This window comes from Hemiscyllium ocellatum, chromosome 3 (genome assembly GCF_020745735.1).
Source record: "Hemiscyllium ocellatum isolate sHemOce1 chromosome 3, sHemOce1.pat.X.cur, whole genome shotgun sequence".
NCBI lineage: Eukaryota > Metazoa > Chordata > Chondrichthyes > Orectolobiformes > Hemiscylliidae > Hemiscyllium > Hemiscyllium ocellatum.
Genome location: NC_083403.1, coordinates 77555705 through 77577501, shown reverse-complemented (window position 1 = coordinate 77577501; position 21797 = coordinate 77555705).

Below are 21797 nucleotides of genomic sequence, written 5' to 3'. Positions count from 1 at the left end.
CAGACTTGATTTAATTCACAAATCAAGTGAGGAGTCATAATATATTTTAGTGTTGAGCTGTCACACTTCAGTCAAAATGCAGTTTGCAAAAAATAAGAGAGCTAATTACAAAAGCTTTTCTTTTGAGTCTAAGCTTTTTTTATCAACTGATCCTGAGGAAAAGATACAGAAATATGACATCATACATACACACAAGCATAGGTATTTCTGAGATGATTAAACAGATAGGGAGGGTGTACATGTCTTCTAGGTTCTGATGTCCTTCATTCATATTCTTCTTTCTTTTTGCTGCTCAAAAGCAGATGTCGAAATATCATATTGTGTGAGCCCAGCTCCCTTTTTCTCTCCAAGCAGGCGAAGTTGTAGCTTATTTATGATGTCCCAATATGTGAAATTATGATAAATGCGTAAACTAAATAGGAGATACAAGTTTCCTGTCACTGAGTCACTTGCCTTGTTTTGATGTTTTCAGATAAAATGGTAATTTTGCTATAGATGGCTTTGTTTATTCCACACATCTCACAAAACTTGTCCCAGTTTGTGGTTACGTGATCATTGCAGACATTTCAGACCCTTATTTTTAAAAAGAAAAAATGTCCATCTCCATCCTCCAGACCACCCACTTCTCTCCGCTACATCATACTTACTCTACCTCTGCTATCGTGCCCACATCCTCAAGTTACCACTGTCAGTATCACATCTAACGTCTTCCTCCACTCCCACTCACCTACTCCAACCCACACCATCCCTTGCATGTCCTCTGCATTTTCTAGTCACCTTCTTGGAACATCTTCTCACCAGCAACAACAGCAATAACTTTGCAACCCATTTTCATCTCCCATAATATTTTCCTTATGAGGAGAGGATCCTGACTCTGAATACCCTGAGCAGGTCCTGGATTGGCATTGGAGACTGCTGTTGAATGACCGTGCCAGGACCTACCGAGTGAAGGCTATCCCCCTTGACTTCAGTGCATCTGCTGACAACTATGACTGGCTTCCTGGCGTTGTGACTGTGTTAAATGGCATGACAAAACAGCAGTAATACACAGAGAAAGTGAGAACTGCAGATTCTGGAGATCAAAGTTGAGAGTGTGGTGCTTCATCAGAAAGGGCTTATGCCCGAGACATCAATTCCTGATGAAAGGCTTATATCGATTCTCCAGTTCCTCGGATGCTGCCTGACCTGCTGCGTTTTCCATAATATGAGTTTGGTATTTCTTGTTGAGGGAGTAATGTGCAAAAATGGCAAGGAAAAGCAAGGCATGGATGCTGTGAACAGGTAGGTTCACAGTGAATGAACATTATGAGAGTAAGCAAACAATCAGGAAATGCAACCTGGCCCTAGGCAGGAGCTGAGTGCATGTCCCTGAGGGCACAGTGTCTTTGCTGGAGAATTATAATGACAGTTACTGGTACAAAGATATGCCTAGAGATAAAATGAGCTGTATGTTTATCAATTGAGGTACAGAAAAGACTTTGAATACTATTCATCATTGTTGTCAATGTTGTTAGAGAAATGATGTACAGAACCATCAGTTGCTGTGCCTCAGCTGAATATTGCTGGGAATCATTTAAAAGGACTGCAATGAAAAATATGTTAAAGACAGACTGAAAAAATGTTAATCACCTGCTATTCCTTTGTTGGTGAGAAGTAAGAAATTACATTTCATAAACTGAAAGCAAACAGTAAGGTTTTTAATTTGTTTCCACATGGTCAAACTGAAGTCAACTATGCACTAAAAAACTTCAGAAGTTCCTCACTGCATTATGTTTAAGTAGATGAGGAGAAAGGTATGTGCTTACAATTGTGTTTATTATGATTAATATGGGCTAAAATTGTTTCTTGCATGTAAGGTCTTACAGTTTGTATGGCATCAATAATAGCCAAAGGCCAAAGCCATAGTGCCCTTCATAAGTTTTAATATGTTCAACTACATAATATTTGCAACCTGCTATTAAATTGTATTGATTTCCTTTATATGATTGCCATGTTCATGTTAAAGTGTGTGGCAAAATACATTTTGTTCTTGCTTTACACAGTATGTTAACATAAATCATATTGAGGCTGCTTGCTTTACTCCTAGTGCAATCAAGGATGTGGTTAACTGGGGAGGAGGTTGGGAAACTGCCTGACACTTCAAATAGACTAACTTCATCACAAGCTGCTTGCAAGAGAAACTGTCTCTCAACTGTGAAACTTCCATGTTCATATGAATCAGTTGACATGTTTTTACTTTCGGCTAAACAATCAGTGATAGACATCGCCTTACAAAGAAGTCTGGGTGTGCATTGTCTGCATCATTTAGAAATTACTAGATAATTCAGATGATGGAGGTGGTCAATAGTTTTTAACAATGAATATGTAAATTGTGCCCTTATCAGATCCAGTGATCTGTTCTCTATGCAGTGGCTGGTAATAAGAGCAAATTATGTATAGATTTACCATTCAGCTTGTTAACAGGTTGTTAGCCAAGCTAGGACAGAGGCAGGAAAAAGTGGAAGGATCGGGAAGGAGGAAAGGAAGGAAATTCTGAGGTAGGGTGGGAGGCTGGAAAGGTGAAAGGACAAAAGGGATGATGATGCAAGCAAAATGGGGAAAGTAATGGGTCAAGTAAAGTTGCAAAAGGTATCACCACAGGACACGCAAAAGGCAATATTTACCAGAACCAACTGTCCAAAAATTTGGGAGAAGAGGTAATGATCTAAAATTGTTGAATGCAGTAATGAGCCTGGATGGCAATAAAATGTTGTTTCTGGATGTTTTGTCCAGCTTTGTTGGTGAAGATGAAAAACAGAGTAAGTTACAGAAGGGCTGAGCTATTTGGTAGCGGAGGTGGGAATGGTGGGGGGGGGGGGTGCAGAGAGAGAGAAAAATAATCAGAAAGAGCATGGTTTAAAATGAAATTTTCAAAAACTATGAATGTCGGGCATTTTCAGAATATCTGACCTCATTTGTGAAGGGCAAAACAGAATTGGATTTTACTGCCGCAAAACAGGCCAGCCTACCCCCAGCATACCCCAACTCCACCCAAATAGGCCGTGATTACATCAGGCCAGCTCTACGGTCCTGATGAAAGGTTCCAACCTGAAACATCAACTCCCCTCCTCCTCTGATGCTGCTTGACCTGCAGTGTTTTTCCAAGCTCTACTCTATATCAACTGACTCTCCAGTATCTGGTAGATGCTCCCAGCCAAACTCCAAAATTAAGGAAGGCAAGCAGGTACAGAAATCACTGAATCAGGAAAAATGAGCCTATGAACAAATTAGTAGAGAGTGGAGTGCTGGAAAAGCACAGCAGGTCAGGCAGCATCTGAGGAGCAGGAGAATCGATTTTTCAGGCATAAGCCCTTCGTCAGGAAACTGATGAAGAGCTTATGCCCGAAAGGTCAATTCCCCTGCTCCTTGGATGCTGCCTGACCTGCTATGCTTTTCCAGCACCACCCTCTCGACTCTGATGTCCAGCATCTGCAGTCCCCATTTTCACCTACCTCCACCCTATCCCAGTCCCAAGCCTCCAACTTGGCACCACCCTTTTGATCTGTCTATCATCTTTCCCATCTATCCGCTGTACCCTCCTCTCCGATCTATGACCTTCTCCCCCACTTTCATCTACCTATTGCATTCTCAGCTACCTTTCCCTAACCCCATCCCCCTCTTATTTTTCTACTCCCCTAGCCCACAAGCCTGATGAATGGCATTTGCCCGAAACGTCGATTCTCATGCTCCCCAGATGCTTTTCCTCACTTTCTCCCTATTAACAACCTAGTCAGTTAAAACATTTTGTATCCCATTACATATTTTGGGATTTTGGCGGTGAAGCAGCCTAGAAGTCTTTTGCTGTAACTACAACAGGACGGCACAAGCAAGGAAGTAATGACTTGCAACAATATCATGACTGATGGTATGTGGGCTCAGTGGTTAGCACTGCTGCCTCCCAGCAATGAACCAGGATTCAACTGCACCCTCAGGCAACTGGCTGCGTGGTATTTGCACATTCTCCCATGTCTGTGTGGGTTTCCTCCCCAGTCCAAAGATATGCATGTTAGGTGAATTGGCCATGCTAAATTGACTGTAGTAACTACAGATGGGCAGGTTACAGGGATTTGTCATGGGAAAAATAGGGTATGGAGTTGAGTCTTGGCTCTTCACAGAGTCAGTGTGGGCTCAATAGCCTGATTTCACTGTGTAGGGATTCCAAGGCTGAATGTAGAGTTGTCAGTACTTGCATGTTTTTTTAAACTATATTTAATCATATTTAGGGACTTAAATTCAAAACATTTCAGCGAGATTGGGCCTTTAAAATTGCAGTTCTGACTGAAGTCCTGTTCGTGACATTACCCATCTGCTACTTGATGTCCAACCTGAAATGCTGATGGGACACAGGTCCCCATTTTGCATCGACAATTAGCCTCTTTCCAACCTGACAGTTATTAATTGGCTACCTGATGCTTGTTTACACATTCTGAGAGAGGGAGAATGAGAGACAGTGGATTTTCCATTGCACCTCTCTCATCCACCACTAAACCCACCCAGCATTAATTCCAGTCCGCAGTTAACATAAATCAAAGAACTGCGTATGCTGGAGATCTGAAACAAACAAAACAGAAATTGCTGGAAAAACTCAGAGTTTGTAGTTTAGTTCAATTGAAAGATCACAGAGTCAAAATATTAACTCTATGCCTCCCTGCACTGATATTGCCTCACCTGCTAAATATTTCCAGCATTTATTGATATGTTTCAGGTTTATAACATTCATGGATTTTTTTATTTTTGAGTAGATTAAAATGAATAAAAGTGCCATATTTACAGAAGCAGGTTTGAACTGTAGATTATTTGTAGGACAAAGTATTGTTCAGAAAATAGATAGGAGCAAAATGCACAAGTGTTTAAAAGAGCTATAGTATTTAAATCAACCTCTTCAGACATGTTATGCCACATTGGTGATGTAAGTAGGACTTCAGCTCAGGTATCCTAGCCTGGAAGTAGGGGCACTATCACTGCCACACAAGCCTTTCAAAGGGCTATGACAGATATTTTTCATCATTCCGTTCAGGTATGTTATGATACACCTCAGATGCAGGTGAGACTTAGAACATAAGAACATAAGAACTAGGAGCAAGTGTAGGCCTTTGAGCCTTCTCCGCCATTCAATAAGATCACGGCTGATCTTTTCGTGGCTTTAGCTCCACTTGCCCGCCTTCTCGCCGTAACGCTTAATTCCATTACTATCCAAAAAATTGCCAATCTTAGTTTTAAAGACATTTACTGAGGCAGTACCATTCACTGGGCATAGAATTCCACAGATTCACAACCCTCTGGGTGAAGAAATTCCTTCTCAATTCAGACCTAAGTCTACTCCCCATAGTTTTGAGGCTATGCCCTCTTGTACTATTTTTAGCCACCAGTGGAAACATCCTCTCTATGTCTATCTTATCTATTCCCTTCATAGTTTTATATGTTTCTGTATGATACCCCCTCATTCTTCTAAATTCCAATGAATATAATCCCAGTCTGCTCAGTCTCTCCTCATTAGCTAACCCCCTCTGGAATCAACCTCGTGAACCTCCTCTGCACCCCCTCCAGTGCCAGTACATCCTTTCTCAAGTAAGGAGACCAAAACTGCACGCAGTACTCCAGGTATGGCCTCACCAGCACCTTAAACAGCTGCAACATAACCTCCCTGCTTTTAAACTCAATCCCTTTAGCAATTAAGGACAAAATTCCATTTGCCTTCTTAATGACCTGTTAGACCTGCTAACCAACCTTCTGTGGTTCATGCCTAAGGATACCCAGGTCCCTCTGCACAGCTGCATGCTGCAATTCTTTTTACCATTCAAGTAGTAGTACTTTTTACTGTAATGCCTGCCAAAATGGATGACTTCACAATTATTAACATTGCACTCCATCTGACAGACCTTTGCTCGCTCACTTAACCTACCAATGTCCCTTCGCATAGTTTCACAGTCCTCTGCACACTTTGTTCTACCACTCATCTTTGTGTCATTTGCAAACTGACACACTGCTCGTGGTCCTCAACTCCAAATCGTCTGTGTAAAATTGTGAAATAATTGCAGTGCCAAATTTCTACAAAAGAGGCAGGTTTCAGTTGGGCTGCACATCAACGTGGAACTGGTTTGAAACAAAGCTAATTCACTTTATAACCAGCAGAGGGAGAAAACATTCTGACTGTCAATCGCAGCACTGTGATCATGCTCTGAAAATAGCAAACTCTAATGTTAATCTACATTAATATAAATCAACAGATTGCCAGATTAACAAATCTCTCTCCCTATTCTCACCACTTTTCTGTGCATTGATTGTATTTTTTTTCCTTTCTTTTTAGTGCAGCATATGTCCTCAACTTCCTCTGTTTGTGGGCTATGACTTAGCAAGGGCCACGATAGCACTTTGCAACACAGGAACACATACAAACATACACAGAGAGTTAGAATCAGAAGGAAAAAAAGAGCATTTGACTATTAACAACTTATATGCAAACCAACAATCAAAAGATACAGATTTAATACTGTCCTTTTCAGAAAGACGAAGTCCAAATATGGGCTTTAAAATTAGCTGCCTGCAAGTTGGTGCAGTAGCAAGCAGTTGACGAGTTGTAGGCAGTTTGTTCACTTTAAAAATCTATTCAAAAATCTGTGGGGAAAGATCTGCTGAAATATAGGGTCCACTTCACTGTTTTGATGAAAGAAAGTTTCACTTGCAAAGCACAAACTCAAGTTGTTGGCTGGTTGCAGTATTGATGTTCAGTAGAAGCTGTTACTTATGTATTGAATGCCAGGAACAGCGTGTTCTCATTTCCACCTCCTGTATTGCACTTCACTGGTTTTGTGTTGTAGCTCAAAAGTGCATTGCAGACTTTTATAAAGAAAACTTCATTTGAATTAAGACAATCTTAGAAATTACTTTTGAAATAACTATGATACAATCAAAATTGAATTATCTTTGTTTCCTTGGTGGCTAATGCCTAATCTATAAATAAACTGATGTTATTGAAAAATCCAATAAATATTTAATCCAACTATTTAGTACAAACATTTCATTCCTCAAGCACATAGGGTGTCTGGGTTAACATTAAGCTATTATGTTACAACAGAGGAGTATTCTTTCAGTCATCCGGGGTAAGACAAGAGTATAAAATCTTTTTGACCTCAGTTTACATGCTATCATACAGTGATTATTTCATAAGCATACTTCTTAAAGACATACTGACATACTAATTGTCAACCATAACACACAAATGTTTATTAAGTTGTCCTTTACTCTATTCATGACACTGCTGCCGCCCCGACGATGAAATCTTTCTCACTATCCCAAGCTTCCACCTTTTCAATGCTGACATGTTGCAGTGCAATTACAGCATTCTTTAATTCCCTTTCTCTACACCATTGTCCAGCTTCACAAATACACTCTCCACATGAGTCAACAGTTTATGTGCATTCCATTTTCACATACTCATACACAATGCACATGCAGATGGTCCTCAATCTACAAAATTTTGACTTACCAGCACTCGTACTTACGAACACCTTTGCTCCTACTTATGAATGCTATTTTATATTGTGCTGTATTGTGTACAAATCTTAGGAACATACTCAAGAACGGAACCTGGGACTGCCTGTAGCTTGTTCCTCCTGCAATGGTCACAACAAATGCTTACTAAATGATTGTTGTGTCCATGAGTTTGAACTTGAACTCATTATGAACTTGCACTTCAGTACCACCCACTATGTCCCACCCAACTCTGCAGCAACCAACTTTCCTGCAACTCTTTTTCCACTTGAATTACCTTTCTGTAGCTTTCAATACTTTTTCAACTGAACTCCAATGCAAACTTCATGTGCTATACCTTACATTTCCTGTCAATGTCCATGGCATTCCAGTTTGAAAGTTGTCTTTAATTAACATCAGACTTAGAGTTATGTATTCCTTTTTCTCTGTTTCAAGAAGTGCTAGAATTTGCTCACGTTGGTATTTGATTGGAAAATATCCATCATCAGGACCTTATTTTTTGGAATTGGCAAAGTGGCAGGTTTCCAGAATTTCCTGGTTACATTTTGAATTGTCTGAATTTGCAACTTTTTAAAAAAAAAATTCCTTCATACTCTCATGCAGAATTGCTTTTATTTTCCTTTCATAATATGTTTCCAGGTGGAATTTTTCACAGTCTTGAGTGATGTGGTCTATTGCAAAAAATGTTGTGAGAATATGGATAGAATGACAAAAATCACATTCCTGATATCAGGAATTCTAATTGTCCCATTCAGGTTTAAACAGTGAGTTCTAAATTTTGCTCATGAATAGTGATGAACTTATCTTCATATATTTGCATCTCACTATGAGCTCATCTCACCTCATTTCTGTGCAGCTCCCGATTGACCCTCTTTTGTCAAAAAAACCTGGTTGTCAGCAATTCCTAACAGGAAAGTCAGGTGGTTACCCGGAGGCAGCGGCTCACCACTCGCTTCTCCAGGTCTTCAGCCAACTCTACCGTCACCTTCACTGTTTATCAGCTCAATCTATGGACAATGTCCTCTTCTATCTTCACACACATCTACCCACATATGTAGATATTGCCAAACTACCAGCCTCAGCACAACATCACGGCTCCTTTCAGATCACTGACACATCATGTCAGGACTTCACTTTGGACCTCAGTGACAATTGTGATTTGCAGGTTTCTGCAATGTCATATTACCCACAGAGGTACACATACATAGAATGCATCTTAGCTTACTTAAATAACTTTGCAGTGATGTGAAGGATGCACAAAGCTGTGCCTCTCTGGCTTGCATTGCTCTTTAGTGGAGAGAGAGAAACGGACCCTGCCACTATGCAGAACACTGAACAGCTAATGGGGTGGAAAAGTTGCTTACGGCTCCAGGGTATGTGCCAGCAACAACAGACTTCAAGTGCTTCAACCAAATGGTCATGCTTGAAAGTCAAGGGGTCCAGGTACTCGGAGGGTGAAGGGGACTAAGGTCAGTCAGAAGGTGCGGCTTCAGCCTGTCAAGGGTCTGATCTGATCTCAGTCCAGGGGATTATCTATGATTAGTCAGGCTCTTGGTCCATCCAGAGTCTGGGGATCAGTATCTTTGCAGACTAGGCACTGGGCCACTGTCAGTCCCGAAGGATAAGTGCAATCAGAAAAAGACATTAGTTTTAGCTTTTCACTAAGCCCAGCTCAACAGGAATATCCTGCTGCTGCTGCACATTCTCAAGAGGGAGAAGTGGCAGCTAACCTCTCCCAAGGTGGCAGAGGATAATGAGCTGACCCTGCACCTACAGGCCTCTCTGCCATTATTTACAGCTGTCGGAGAACCCCTGAGGTGGAGACGAAGGATGTCCCTGACTGTGTTATCTACTGGAGCAGGACCTGCATGTGGAAGCCCTGGTTGGCCAATCTATCCTGGTTCCTGTCAAAGTTATACTGGTGCCCAAAGCTTTATGCCAGCAGCTTCCTCCAAGGAGCAATTGGGAATTTGAATGGCATCTCCCACTCTTTAGCCCATAATGCATCTGGGATGTCACTAATTTCATTTTCTCCAGATTTCATCTATTCATATCTCACCTCATGATGAGGAGAATCGAGCAGCTCAGGCAGGGAGATTCTCCACCAACCCCAGCTCCCCTGAGGTATTGGGTGCTCTGGAGTGCAGCCCCAATGCTCCAAGAGAGCCCTAACATAAACATGCAGAGTTCATCAACTTTGAAATCCATCAATGTCCTGCTTATCCATGTCCATCAATGCCCAATTTTGGAGATCTGCACCAGATATCCTGGATGTTGCCATGATGTTTACTGACTGGAACATTCACAGAAACCTGCCTCCTTCTAAGGTCCTTGGGCAATACAGGGTTGGCTACTGGGAGACATGATATGTTTACAAAACCTTTAGAATGATGCAGAATGGTGATATGTTGCTGTCCATCACTTCCACCAGGTCCATTGTGGATCAGACCAGAGAACTCCCTAAGGTGAATGTTTGATATCTTCCCTATTCTGGCAGGTCATTGCTGTGTAACTCGGAAAGGATATGTTACATCATTGTGGCATGCTGTGCCCTTTCCAACTGGAACTAGCAAAGGAAGAATTGTCTTGGATGCAGGCAAAAATGGCTGACTGAGAGTAATCTTCTAAGGACATTAACTGGGAGGGTCATCTGAGTGACTATTATAGAGCAATGTACTGTTCAGTGAGAGAGAACAGACAGAAGCTAGTCTGTTAATTTCTGTTGGTGATATGGCAACCACCAGTAAATATTGTGGTCAATCCACAGTGGATGTTGGCCTGGTTATTCCTGTACATCTTGAACTTTTCTCTTGATAAATATTTACTTATTGTATGCATGGTACCTTTGGCTGATCTACCTTAAAGTATCTCACCATTTGGGAGAATGTGAGTAGTCAGTAAAACAGGGGAGAGAATTCGTGTGGTGCTGCGGTTTAAGGTTTCTGTCAGTAAGTATTGTGCAGTGCAGCCCTTTATGGCAGGCAGCGGATTGGGAGCAGGTGTGAGGCACCTCCTTTTCACCCTTTCATCATTGGGTTAGCCTTCAACATTTCACAATTCATGTAGACTGTTAAATTCCTGGCCATCCTGTGGGACAACAATTAATCTGAGCGATGCAACATTTCGCGTGGCTTCTTTCAGCAGATCACTGTGCTAAAAAGGAGATTGGAGATGTGAAGTTCCCATTGTGCACCACCTAGTGTTGAATAGCTGTGCAGTCCCTTGAAAAGCTGAAAGACAGAGTGAACAGTTGTCTGCAGACAAGTCCAGCATCATCACAGATTCTGTCCATGCACTCACAGAGTGGCTGTATATGTAGATGGGTGAGACAAGGCCAGCCCTTTTGCTATCCCTGCACATTGCTTTCAGTTTCAGCATGAGCAACATGAAAGTGTACTTCTTTGGCAGCAATCAACAACACAACAGTTTAAGGATCTATGATATCTGGCATTATCTAAAGTCAAGAAATTGTCTGTTTGTGAGAAATGACCAATGCTTAACCTTTACAATTTATTTAAACCTTGAGTAAGTTTGAAGAAGCTGCTTGTGTCTCATGTGATCCCAAAATGTAAAAGAGTGGAGAACAGACATTTAACAACCTGAGTGAACACATATTTACAAAAACATGCGGGATTATTTATAATAAATTGCCACCAATGTAACCTATCTGCCCTCAGCAAGGCACCATCTTCTTCCCATTCGCCCCATTGCATCTAACTGCAGTCCCAGCTTCTGTAGTTGGACTGGTGAGATCCTGCTCTGTGATTGGTCCTGTTAGCCTGGATGACTCAGCTGGTCATTGCTGAACTCTATGAGCCTACTGGACCCAGGCCCACCATGGGAATTCTGCTCAGATACAAGCTCATCCTTCTCGATTTGGGCTTCCTCAGACCCTGGCATCAGAGGCCTGGGATGTTGGGGGTGGTGAGGATTGATCTCCTCTGGAGTGTCCTGAGAGGAGGTTTCTGGGATACTGTATCTGGCTGTTCTCCCTTTGGGTGCCTGCTGGCACCAACCTGTCTCCCTGAGAGGGAAGAGTACCCGGAATGAGATCAAGAAGCCTTGTTACTATTCATTACCAATGACTGGCAGGTTGGAACATGGGTTTGTATGCATATTCACCAAGCACTGAGTGCACTGGACCTGCGTTTCTGTGGTGATTGACAAGCTGTCAATCTCTCAGAACCAACATGATGCACTCATTCATCCTTCAATCCAGTTTAGTCACTGCCTCTGCCAAACCTGCCTGTCTTCCTGTGCCTGTCTATGCATTTTGATGATCAGTGACCAAAACCATTTGATTGTCTCCAGCCTGGAGTTCAGGAGGTGAATGGTTTCCAGCAGCTCTGTAAGTGCCAGTGGCCTGGGGCTTTTCTTCCTTGACCAGCTGAGGAGATGTGCCAACCATGCACGCACAGGATGTGCTCCCGACTCTAAATGAGAAATAGAACTGAATGGGGTGACTGTCTCTGAGTTGGTGGGGGGTATATGTGAAAACCTTGCTCATGCATCCTGTGAGGGGTGCATGACTCTCTGCTCAGAGGTGAAGGTTGAGTTAAGGGTCATTGGTGTCTGTTTTCTCTCAGTCATTCGTTGGGTGCTATTAGTGTACCTGCAGAAGAGAAGTGAGTGGATTCATTGTAAAGAAGTAAAGGATTTTCAGGATGAGAATGAGATAGCACCAGCATTAACGAGGGAGCAGAACACACAACACAATGAAACTCACTCAGTTGGTTGCCTATGGAAGTCACAGCATTCCCACTTGAACAGTCACACTCTTGTTCAGCCAACTCCAGAATTTCCTTCTCATATGGGATGAAGACCTTAATGTCCACCATGTGCTGCCGGTCATCGCCCTCTCACCCTGATTATGCGACATTTTCTTCCTGCAATGAGGCAAAGGAAAGGATTGAGTCTGATTGAAGTGCTTGGAAGAGATGGTGAAGTAGGGGCAGAAGGACTGGCAACACGTCCTCAGTGAATGAATAGAAAGTGCAGAAAACAGGGAGGGTTAGTAGTTTGTGGAGATAAGGTGGGTGAGAATCATGAAATGCAGAGTTAGAGTGAATGATGGTGGCCCTGAGAGCAAGAGATAGCAGAGACAAATTGCTGGAATCTATCATTACAGAACACAGAAGCTCAGCAAACCTCTTTTGGTGCCTCTGGGTGTTTGGTTTAACCTGGGACACCATACTGACTCGGGCTTCATTTCCATCAAGACTAGCTGACCATGGTGGTATGGTCGTCTTTAGTAGTCTGGAGGAAACAGCACTGCCCTTCCTGTGACTTCCTCGGAAGCCAATACCTCCAGCTCCCTGTCAATGAAACAGCCCCTTTCGCCCCATTTTGCTTGATTGGTGCAGCAGAGAGTGAAGGCTTGTCCCTGACTAACAACGCCTGGAATACCTTGGAGCTAGGATTGAAATTTGGCACCAGTGGCATGAATGTTCCAAAGTCCTAACTATGGCAAGCACATCTACCTCTCCTGCCAAGTGATAGCACAAGCCAAGTGCAGGAAAGACCAGTTGCATAGTTAAAGAGCTGAAAAACAGACAAATGTATAAGACTCAACATGGACTGTGGCCATGATTCCCCTGGTAAATGACTTTTCGCCAAAGCTATTCAATTCAGTGTCTTTTCCTGGCATTGCTGAGGGGAGGGGGGAGTCTTTTTATATGGCAAAACAATATTGTGCTTTTCTGCCAAGCAGTTTGTAAATTGTTAACCCATTCATTGACATCTCTGTAATTATCAATCACTTTGTTCCTCTTTTGTGAATGTCATGTCACAATGCCCACTTATTTTCAATGTTTTATTTTGACAGAGTCCACAATAAAGCCATGAAATGACCCGCTCTCTCTACTGGCGCTATTTATTTCCAATGCATCTTTTATTTTTATTTACATCACTTTGCCCCTCTAATACTAAGATATAGCTCAAAACATTGATTTTTTTTTTCTAATTGAGCTTTTATATAACTATGTTTCAGTTGGGATAAGAATGGTGCTTTCAAATTATGAATGATTGTTTATAGCGCTTCCATTTAGCTCTCAAAATTATATTGAAGATCAAGTGTTAAATGCTGATGCACAATGAGGGGGTGACTCTTGAAATAAACACTTTGAGCGGTACTCCTTAGAAGTGCTCTTTTTATTCAAGATATTTTTCAAATTGCATAGTGGATGACAAAGGCACATTCAATGAAGTCAGCGAACTGGATTAGTATCTAGCCACAGATTAAATGAATAATTCCTGTGGTCTTGAATACTTAAGTATTCTGTCTTAACAAATAGCTAATCCGTGAATATAATTTTTGTCCCAGCACAGCGAGGGAACATTTCTTCTTTCTAAACATTCAGTGTTCCCATAACAGCAAAACTAACTTTTCACTGGGACTTAAGAAGCAAACAAGGTCACCTTGACCTATTTTTAAACTCTATGCAACTACAATAAGACCTCCAAGTGCAACCAAAGGGAGAGACTGCAAATACCTTTGTTTCAGGTGCTGGTACACAATTGGTTCAGCACCCTGTGTCAAATATATTTGCATTTGGCACCAGGGAAAATAATACAGTAAATACTATTTTCTTTATTGTTAAGAATATGATATTAGAAAGAGTCTTTTTGAAGTTAAAATGTACATCAGAGTCGGGACGTGGGTACAGTGAGAGAGCTTTTGGGCAGCCAATGAGCAAAATGCACCAGCCACCCACTTGCCTACATATAGAGCTCAGAAGAGGAGCTATTTCATATTCTTGAACTTACTTAAATAAAACCAGTGAGTTGTTGGCAGCTCATGGGTGTTGATCAGTACAATATGAGACAGCTGGCTGTAAAGTATTGTGTGCAAACCTGTAATGTGATAATGCAAGGGCTGCAGAAGCTCAAATTCTATCCTCTCTGCCCAGAGGAGCACTCCTGTTCCTCCTGATTTCACAATAATATTTTCAAGCATAGTCTTTGAAGGTCTTTTAGTCAGACTAGTCAGAATTTGGAAGGCCACATGGAATGACCCCCATTCACAGATTAAATGTGGTTGTTGATTGTTTTCCCTGCTCGCTGGCAAGCCCTTCCAAAAAATAATAGTAATCGCAGCAAAGGATTAGTATGTCAATAATTCTGCCAAATCCATTTTGAGAGCATTGCTGCCATGTGAAACATAAGGTCTTTTACTTGGAACTGGTTTGTCTCAAATTGATGGAAAGAATATTGCAGTAGATTGGAAACAGTGCAGGTCTGTCTTAAATATAATAATCCCTCTTGTTTTGAATGACCTAAACACCCAAGTCCCTAGAGTATGTCAAAACATGGAAACAATCACACCAATCTTCATGTGAGTGTAATACAATGTACCCCCCCGGGAATGAAACGTTTCGAGTGGAGTTAAGTTAGGCTAACCTTCAAAAAGTAAAAAGAGCTAGGAATAGCAACAACTTGCAGACATCACACTGAGAGCTAGCACCATAGATCTATTTCACATTGTTGCATATTGCTACAGTCAACACAAACACATTGGTGTAATTCAATTTCTGATTACCAAATTCCACTCACAACAGCAGATTTGGCAGTTACTGTGAGAACAACAAATGCTGGAGATCACAGTGGGTCAGGCAGCATCCATGAAGAGGGAACAAGCTAATGTTTTGAGTCCAGATAGGCTAGGATCTTATTATCAATGGCAAGACACGAGGAGGTAAGGGTTAATTCAGAGTCAAGTGAGAGAGACAGAGCAGCCTCTTCAAACATCATAAAGGTGAAAGAACTTGCAATCACAAACATTGCTTATCAGTCTGAAGTGGGTCTACCCGTAACTTGAGAATTGTGTCCCTTGCTTCGAGACTCCCTTATCCAATTGTGCATTGCATGACAACATCTTCATTTTAGATTGGGAGTAGAATTCTGTGGGTAAGCAACAATGATAGCTCCCCTCTTCACATTAAAAGACATACTTCCGCATCAGAGACCTTGCACACTTACTGTTCAGTGTGTGAATATGGTAGCTGTGACAAATTATTTTCCAGTGGTAACATGGAATGTGGTTGTAAAGTAAGAACTTCAGGTGTTGTTCAAAAGCCCCTTGTCATTACCGTTCTTTTGCTGACATTATGCAGGAACAATTGAGGTCATAAATGTTTTATCTGCATTCTTGAACAATGAATGCCCTGTTAAATGTACAAATTGAAGCCAAAGGGTCTGTTACTGCAGCAGAGGTGTGATTATTACAATGACTAACACTCCAAGTGTTTACTCTGTCCCCAAAGAAAACAATAGTAACTTACTTCACTAAGTCAGCTATTTTATGCAGTTATTTTACAGTTGACCTGTGATCTGGTCAGTTTCCAATTTCATTTCAGGGCAGGGACTTGCAAGCTTCACCTCTGATGCTCGCATATTGTTGCCTCATCCCCATCCTTCAAGTTTCCTTTGAAGTTAAGTGTCCCAGTGGTTCCAGTGACATTGTGGCCTTTTTCCAACTTCCATTGAGCCACATTTTATCACAATTAATGGGCGCACTTTACCCTCAGAGCTCATGAGTTTGGAAATACCCATGCCCTTATTGACCCGACATCTCCTCGTGAATAGATCAGGAACACTGTACATGGATCCCTTCTGAAGCTTCTGGACCCATTTACCACCCTTCTATCTAAAATTGCCACCTGTCGCTATAGCTGTTCTCACAGTGACCCAACATAATGAAGCCTATCCCCAGACTAGGGTTGTCTGCTTTGCCCTGGATTTCATGGACTTTAGAAGCCTTCTGACCATGATTGACCAAACTCCAGGACTCACTGTGGCCTGCACCCCTAGATTGTCATAGCAGGATAGTCCCAAATGACAATAACCCAACGCTTTGAGTGATCTCTACACAGCACTCGTACTAGCCTACCTGTAATCACTGACTGGTTGTACTTGTCTTGCATGTCTGACTGTGGCCCAATCTCAAAACTACAAGGATATTGATCTCCAGGCTCAGATAGGACCAAGTGCCTAACTGATAGTGGCCCAATCCCTGGACTTAATTTGGGACAAGACTCTTGACTGACTGTGGTGCTACCTTGCGACTAGTCATAGTCCCCCTTGACTCCACTAAGGCCTGCCTCCCTTTGAATTTCACACATGGCGATTTACTTGAGGCAGATACAAAGCATTTACTGCATAAATTGCTGACACATCCCTGAGGTATGGCATTGTCATGTCACAGTGCCATACAGTGAAATGTCCACCTCGTTGACTGTTCAGTGCTCCATATGTGACAATTGCCTACCTCTCCTCTGTGCTAAAAATCAATCCAAACCATACAGAAGTTGATAGCCCATATATAGCGCTGAAGTCAGTGAATGTGCACTAAGAAAGCAATGTGACATTGAAGAGGCAAGCAGCCTCCAAGTAAGTGCAAAGTGGGTGAGTGCTATTAAAGTAAGCTAAGAGATATGGGATGCATACTGTGTGTGTATGCTTGAGATGGGTGTGTGTCTCTGCATAGATGCTAAACTGACAGAAGCAAACTCCAAAGTAAAGTTGAAGAACTGAAGTGGTGTGAGATGTGGTCCAAAAGCAGGCATGAAGATGTGGGGAGGCTGGTTGTTTGCCAATGCCAACTTATGTGGATGCAGGGTCGAGGAGGATGTTGGCCATTGAGAACACAGGGACATAGGTGTAAGGAACTAGTTGCTTGACCACCCAGACAAACATTTGATGAACTGTTGCTGCTGGTACTTATGCAGTGAGTGAATTAATCAGTGAAGGTGAGGAGGATTGGAGGTGGATATCCATAAGGTGGGTTGGAGTTTTAATAAAATGCAATTCATGTACACCAGGTAACTGCCAGTCAATGGTGAGATTCTCAATTTTCCACTTAAGACCTGAGGGGAAAATTGGCAAAAGGTTTCCCACCATTGAGAATGTGACATTTTATTTCTTCAGTCAGGGTGTTTTCCTAAGCTTTTAGTCATTATCATGTCACACCAAGGAGGGCAAAACTCTTCCCTTATTTCTCCTGTGCCAAGTGCAATGATACTATGGTTTTAAGAAGTACATTTTGTCTACTTTTTTTATAAAGAAGGCTGAGACAGACATGCTGAGTGGTCTGTTCCAAACCAATAATGTAAACAGTTTGTCAGATCTGGGGGTGTAGTTTTTCTAGTTGCAACAATAGTAGCAGCACGAATGGGTGGAGAATCAAGATTTTACTTTAGCTTTCGGTAGTTATTGGGGTTTTGGAAACTGGTTGTGAAAGCTGCTTTATCTCCCTCTGCTTCAGCTAAAAGCTGGAGATCTCTCTGTTGCCAGATTTGCTCATGAAATAGTCTGTTTCACTGAATTTGCTTTTGCCGAGGGGGTGTTTATAAGATGTTATTATATTGGAACAGTTACTGTTTAGTAATTAAATAATCTGTTGTTATGTTAATTTTTTCAATAAAGTTCTGTTCATTTTTCTTTCTGTTTTTTTACTATAATGTAAGAATAAAGTGTGTTTTGCTTAAAGCCAAGTAATGTAACCAATCAAATTACATCGGGAACACAGCATCTTACACTTGCCTTTAAATAAGATAAAAGTTAAGGTCTAAGCTATCTCCTTGATATATTTGGAGGGGCTTTAGTCTAGTCCAAAAGAGAATTCTGTTGGTTCTTTCCAAAAGTACTAAGAAATAAAACTTCAGCCGTTCAAATAAAAAAATGTCCTTTCCAGAATGGAAATGGGAAAAATATTCTCATCCAGAAACAATATGTTTCATGTTTATGAACATGCATTACAGATGAACATTCAATTAACAGCTCTGAGCTAATACATTTAATTGTTATGCGACCTTACAGAGCTAATGGCATGTTGATTAAACTTCTATTGAAAAGTTGCAGCTCAATCCAATAAAACCTCACTAACAACAGGGGAATCCTTCATGGCTCATTTTAATGCTGCTATGTTAGTGATTATAAGAGAGGAATAATGTATGCACACAAAAAAAAGCAAAAAGCTGCAGATGTTGGAAATCTGAAATGAATGCAGAAAATTCTGGAGAAACTCAGTTCTGAAGAGAGTCATATCTGACTCAAAATGTTCACTTTGTTTCTCTCCCAACAAATGCTGCCAGATGTGCTGAGCTTCTCCAGCCTTCTCTGTTTGTTTCATGAACTGAATACTGCCTCACTGGCTGACGCCCTGCATAAACAGAGAATATTCTCTTTTGGATTTGATGTTTGATAAGATATGTTTGATTGGATGGCCAACCTAAACAAATTTTTTAAGGTCAATAGAGGATCTGCCATATAGCTCATCAGGAGCATATTTAGTTTCTTGTAAGAGTGGGAAACCTGGAACGTCCAGTCAATGTTTAGTGTCGAGAGGCTAGTTGGTTCTGTCCCTCAAAATATTGGATCCGTCCAATGCACCTATTTATAAGGATTTCCTAAATATTGAAGGTGATGGGAGTTTGAGGGGTATGGGAGTGGGATTGGGGGTGATCAGAATTTAGGTCAGTCTCAGCTATATGAAGCTGGGCACTAGACTGTGGCTCAATATCTGACCAATGGTCTACAGGCCTTTGAGAAATGCGGAATGTGTGAAAATCCCCAAACAAACCTGCACCAATGGCTTTGCTTGAGGCAATTGGAGGCTCCTGGGTAAGGTAAAAAGCTCACAGATCTGGTCTAGGGTTGTAACTCTCCCACCGTATTTGTGCTGGGGTATGACAGATGTATACCAGAAGGGTGCATTTCTACACATTTTCAACTTTTGCTTCCTCATGACATAAACTACCTCAACTTGGGGGCCTACTTTAACCAGAAATAAAAGTTACAAGAGAAGGCAAGGGGAAGCTCAGTTCTGCTACCTCCACAGGAGAAAAAGGAGTGCTCATTACAAAAGAATAAAGGCTTATTAATAATAAAAGGATCTGATTAGTAGTTTGCTATATTGTGTAAATAGCAATGCTTGACTGTGCCATTTCACAAAAGGATGTAATTGCATAGTTTGTGTGTGGCTCTAGTGGAATCTGAAATGAAATAACCTCCAGATTAGCAACTGCAAAATGGCACTTTCAGTTGAATCCAACATTATTGTCATATAGTCATAGCATGTTGTTCGGCCACAAGTGAAAATTGGCATAAGGTGCTTTTCAATCATACTAAGCTCTCCTGCAGAGTTCTATCCGGCACAGGGTACAGTGCTATTGTTGTTGTTGGTAATGTTATAGGATTGTTGTTCAACTGAGTGTAACATGAGTTATGTCAGTGACAGGTATTAAAAGTGTATGCGTTGTGCTGCTGTTTTTCCTTGTTTCAAGCAGCTGGAAGCAACCTAATTGAAAACCATTTGAGCAGGAAGAGGAAGATGATTTTTACTGGAGTGTCAATGTTTAAGACCACCATGTAATGTGCTATGATTCAAAATCGAAAGAAACAGCAAATAGTGACTTTGTATAACTTTTGAGTTTGAAGAATGATGCATGGAATTTGTCAATACATAATCGATAAATACAACAAAATGTACCAAATTCTTCTGTTCTGTACCAGAAAATTTACAATTTAGTCATTGATCCCATCCTCCATCCAGGATATTTTTCAAATTTAATGTAATAATAATTTCAATATCATTTTTACTCAGAAATTTCAATATCTACTCCATCACACATCCTGTCTACTTCCACTCTGATTACAGTTGACAGTACTTCATCTCACCAAATCTCATTCATGAATTGTCACTTCCAGCCTTAACTTCTCCAAGTCCTGTCATAGTTGAGAGCTTCCATGAATTAAAATGGTTTTGAAAAAATATATATACTAACCTCAAGTGACTCCCTTGATTATCTGACCATAGATTGAGGCAAGTCCGAGGATAAAACCATCTGTCCTAATATTATTATTCTGTCTAGTATAAAACAAAATACTGTGGACACTGGAGACCTGAAGCAAACAAAATCAGAAATTGCTGGAGAATCCCAACAGGTCTAGCAGTATCTGTGGAGAGAAAGCAGAGTTAATGCTTTGAGTCCATTGACTCGTTTTCAGAATCAGTTTATCTAATGATGACATGCTTAATTATTTCTTTCTTTGGATTAGTAGAAAGTGAAGTTCTCTGTTTTCACTTAAGAAAACTTTGGGCAGAACCTTACTGAGCTCTGAGTGATGTGGGCAATAGTGAGATTTGTGGAGGGATCCAACGAGAAGCCTGATAAGTTCTGTCTTGACATCACGAGTGTCTTGTTTCATCCGTTTTTCTTGTAACAACCAGAGTGGTAAGTTTCTCATTGACAAGGTGACAATTAAAGGAGATTATTGTTTATTAAATGCCTTGTTAATGCTCAAACTTGCTTCATAAAAATTCAGTTTCCTATCTTACAAGTGAGCAAAACAAGCTAGACATCGAGCAAACTCAACAAAGACACCAGAACATGAACGAGGAGTCTTCAGCTGTTTGTTCCATGAGGACCTCCATGTTGGTTTGGTCCAAGCAGCATCTCAGGGTATGATTCACTGGCACCAGGTGAATGGACCTGCCATTTGCTAACCCCTCACAAACATCAAGACATCTCTCCTATCCATCTGCAGGCTATTGAGGGAGTATTGAATTACAGAATGCATGGCAACTCACATTGGAAGGCTGCACCAGGGAAGCTGTGAGTGCAGGGATAGAGACCCAGCTCACAGATTGGACCAGACCATATCCCAGGGCTGCTCACTCACTCCCTATGAGCTCACACACTTTGTGTCATCCTGCATGCTCACAGCTTCCATGTGCATTGTCTTGTCTACTAACACTGTCATGGGAAGAGGTCAACAGTCCTCAGTCCATGAGATACGCAACTTGTTATTATACGGCAGTGTGCTATATCAATCTTATATCTGTACTCCATGTGAAAGCAGCCAGGTCTCAAAGTCAAAATTTTGTCAGTCCAACAATCCTGAATGTGATTTACAGCATTGAGAACAGCAGAGGCTCATCTGTCTGTTCACTTCTGTGCCTCTAGGTTAGAGGACTGAGAGAATCCCTTCCCACACATAGAATAAATATATGATCTCTCTCCATTTTGAATTCGCTGGTGCTCAAGGAGGGCAGATGAATACTTGATGCTTTTCCCACACAAAGTATAGCTGTATGGTCTTTCCCCATGTGAACTGGTTGATGTCTCACTGGAATAGTTGACTGAGTGAATCTCTTCTACAACAACGAGCAAGTGAATGACCTCTCCTCATTGTGAACTCGCTGGTGTATTACAAGAGCAGATGTCTGCTTGAAGCTCTTCCCACAGGCAGTGCAGGTGAATGACCTC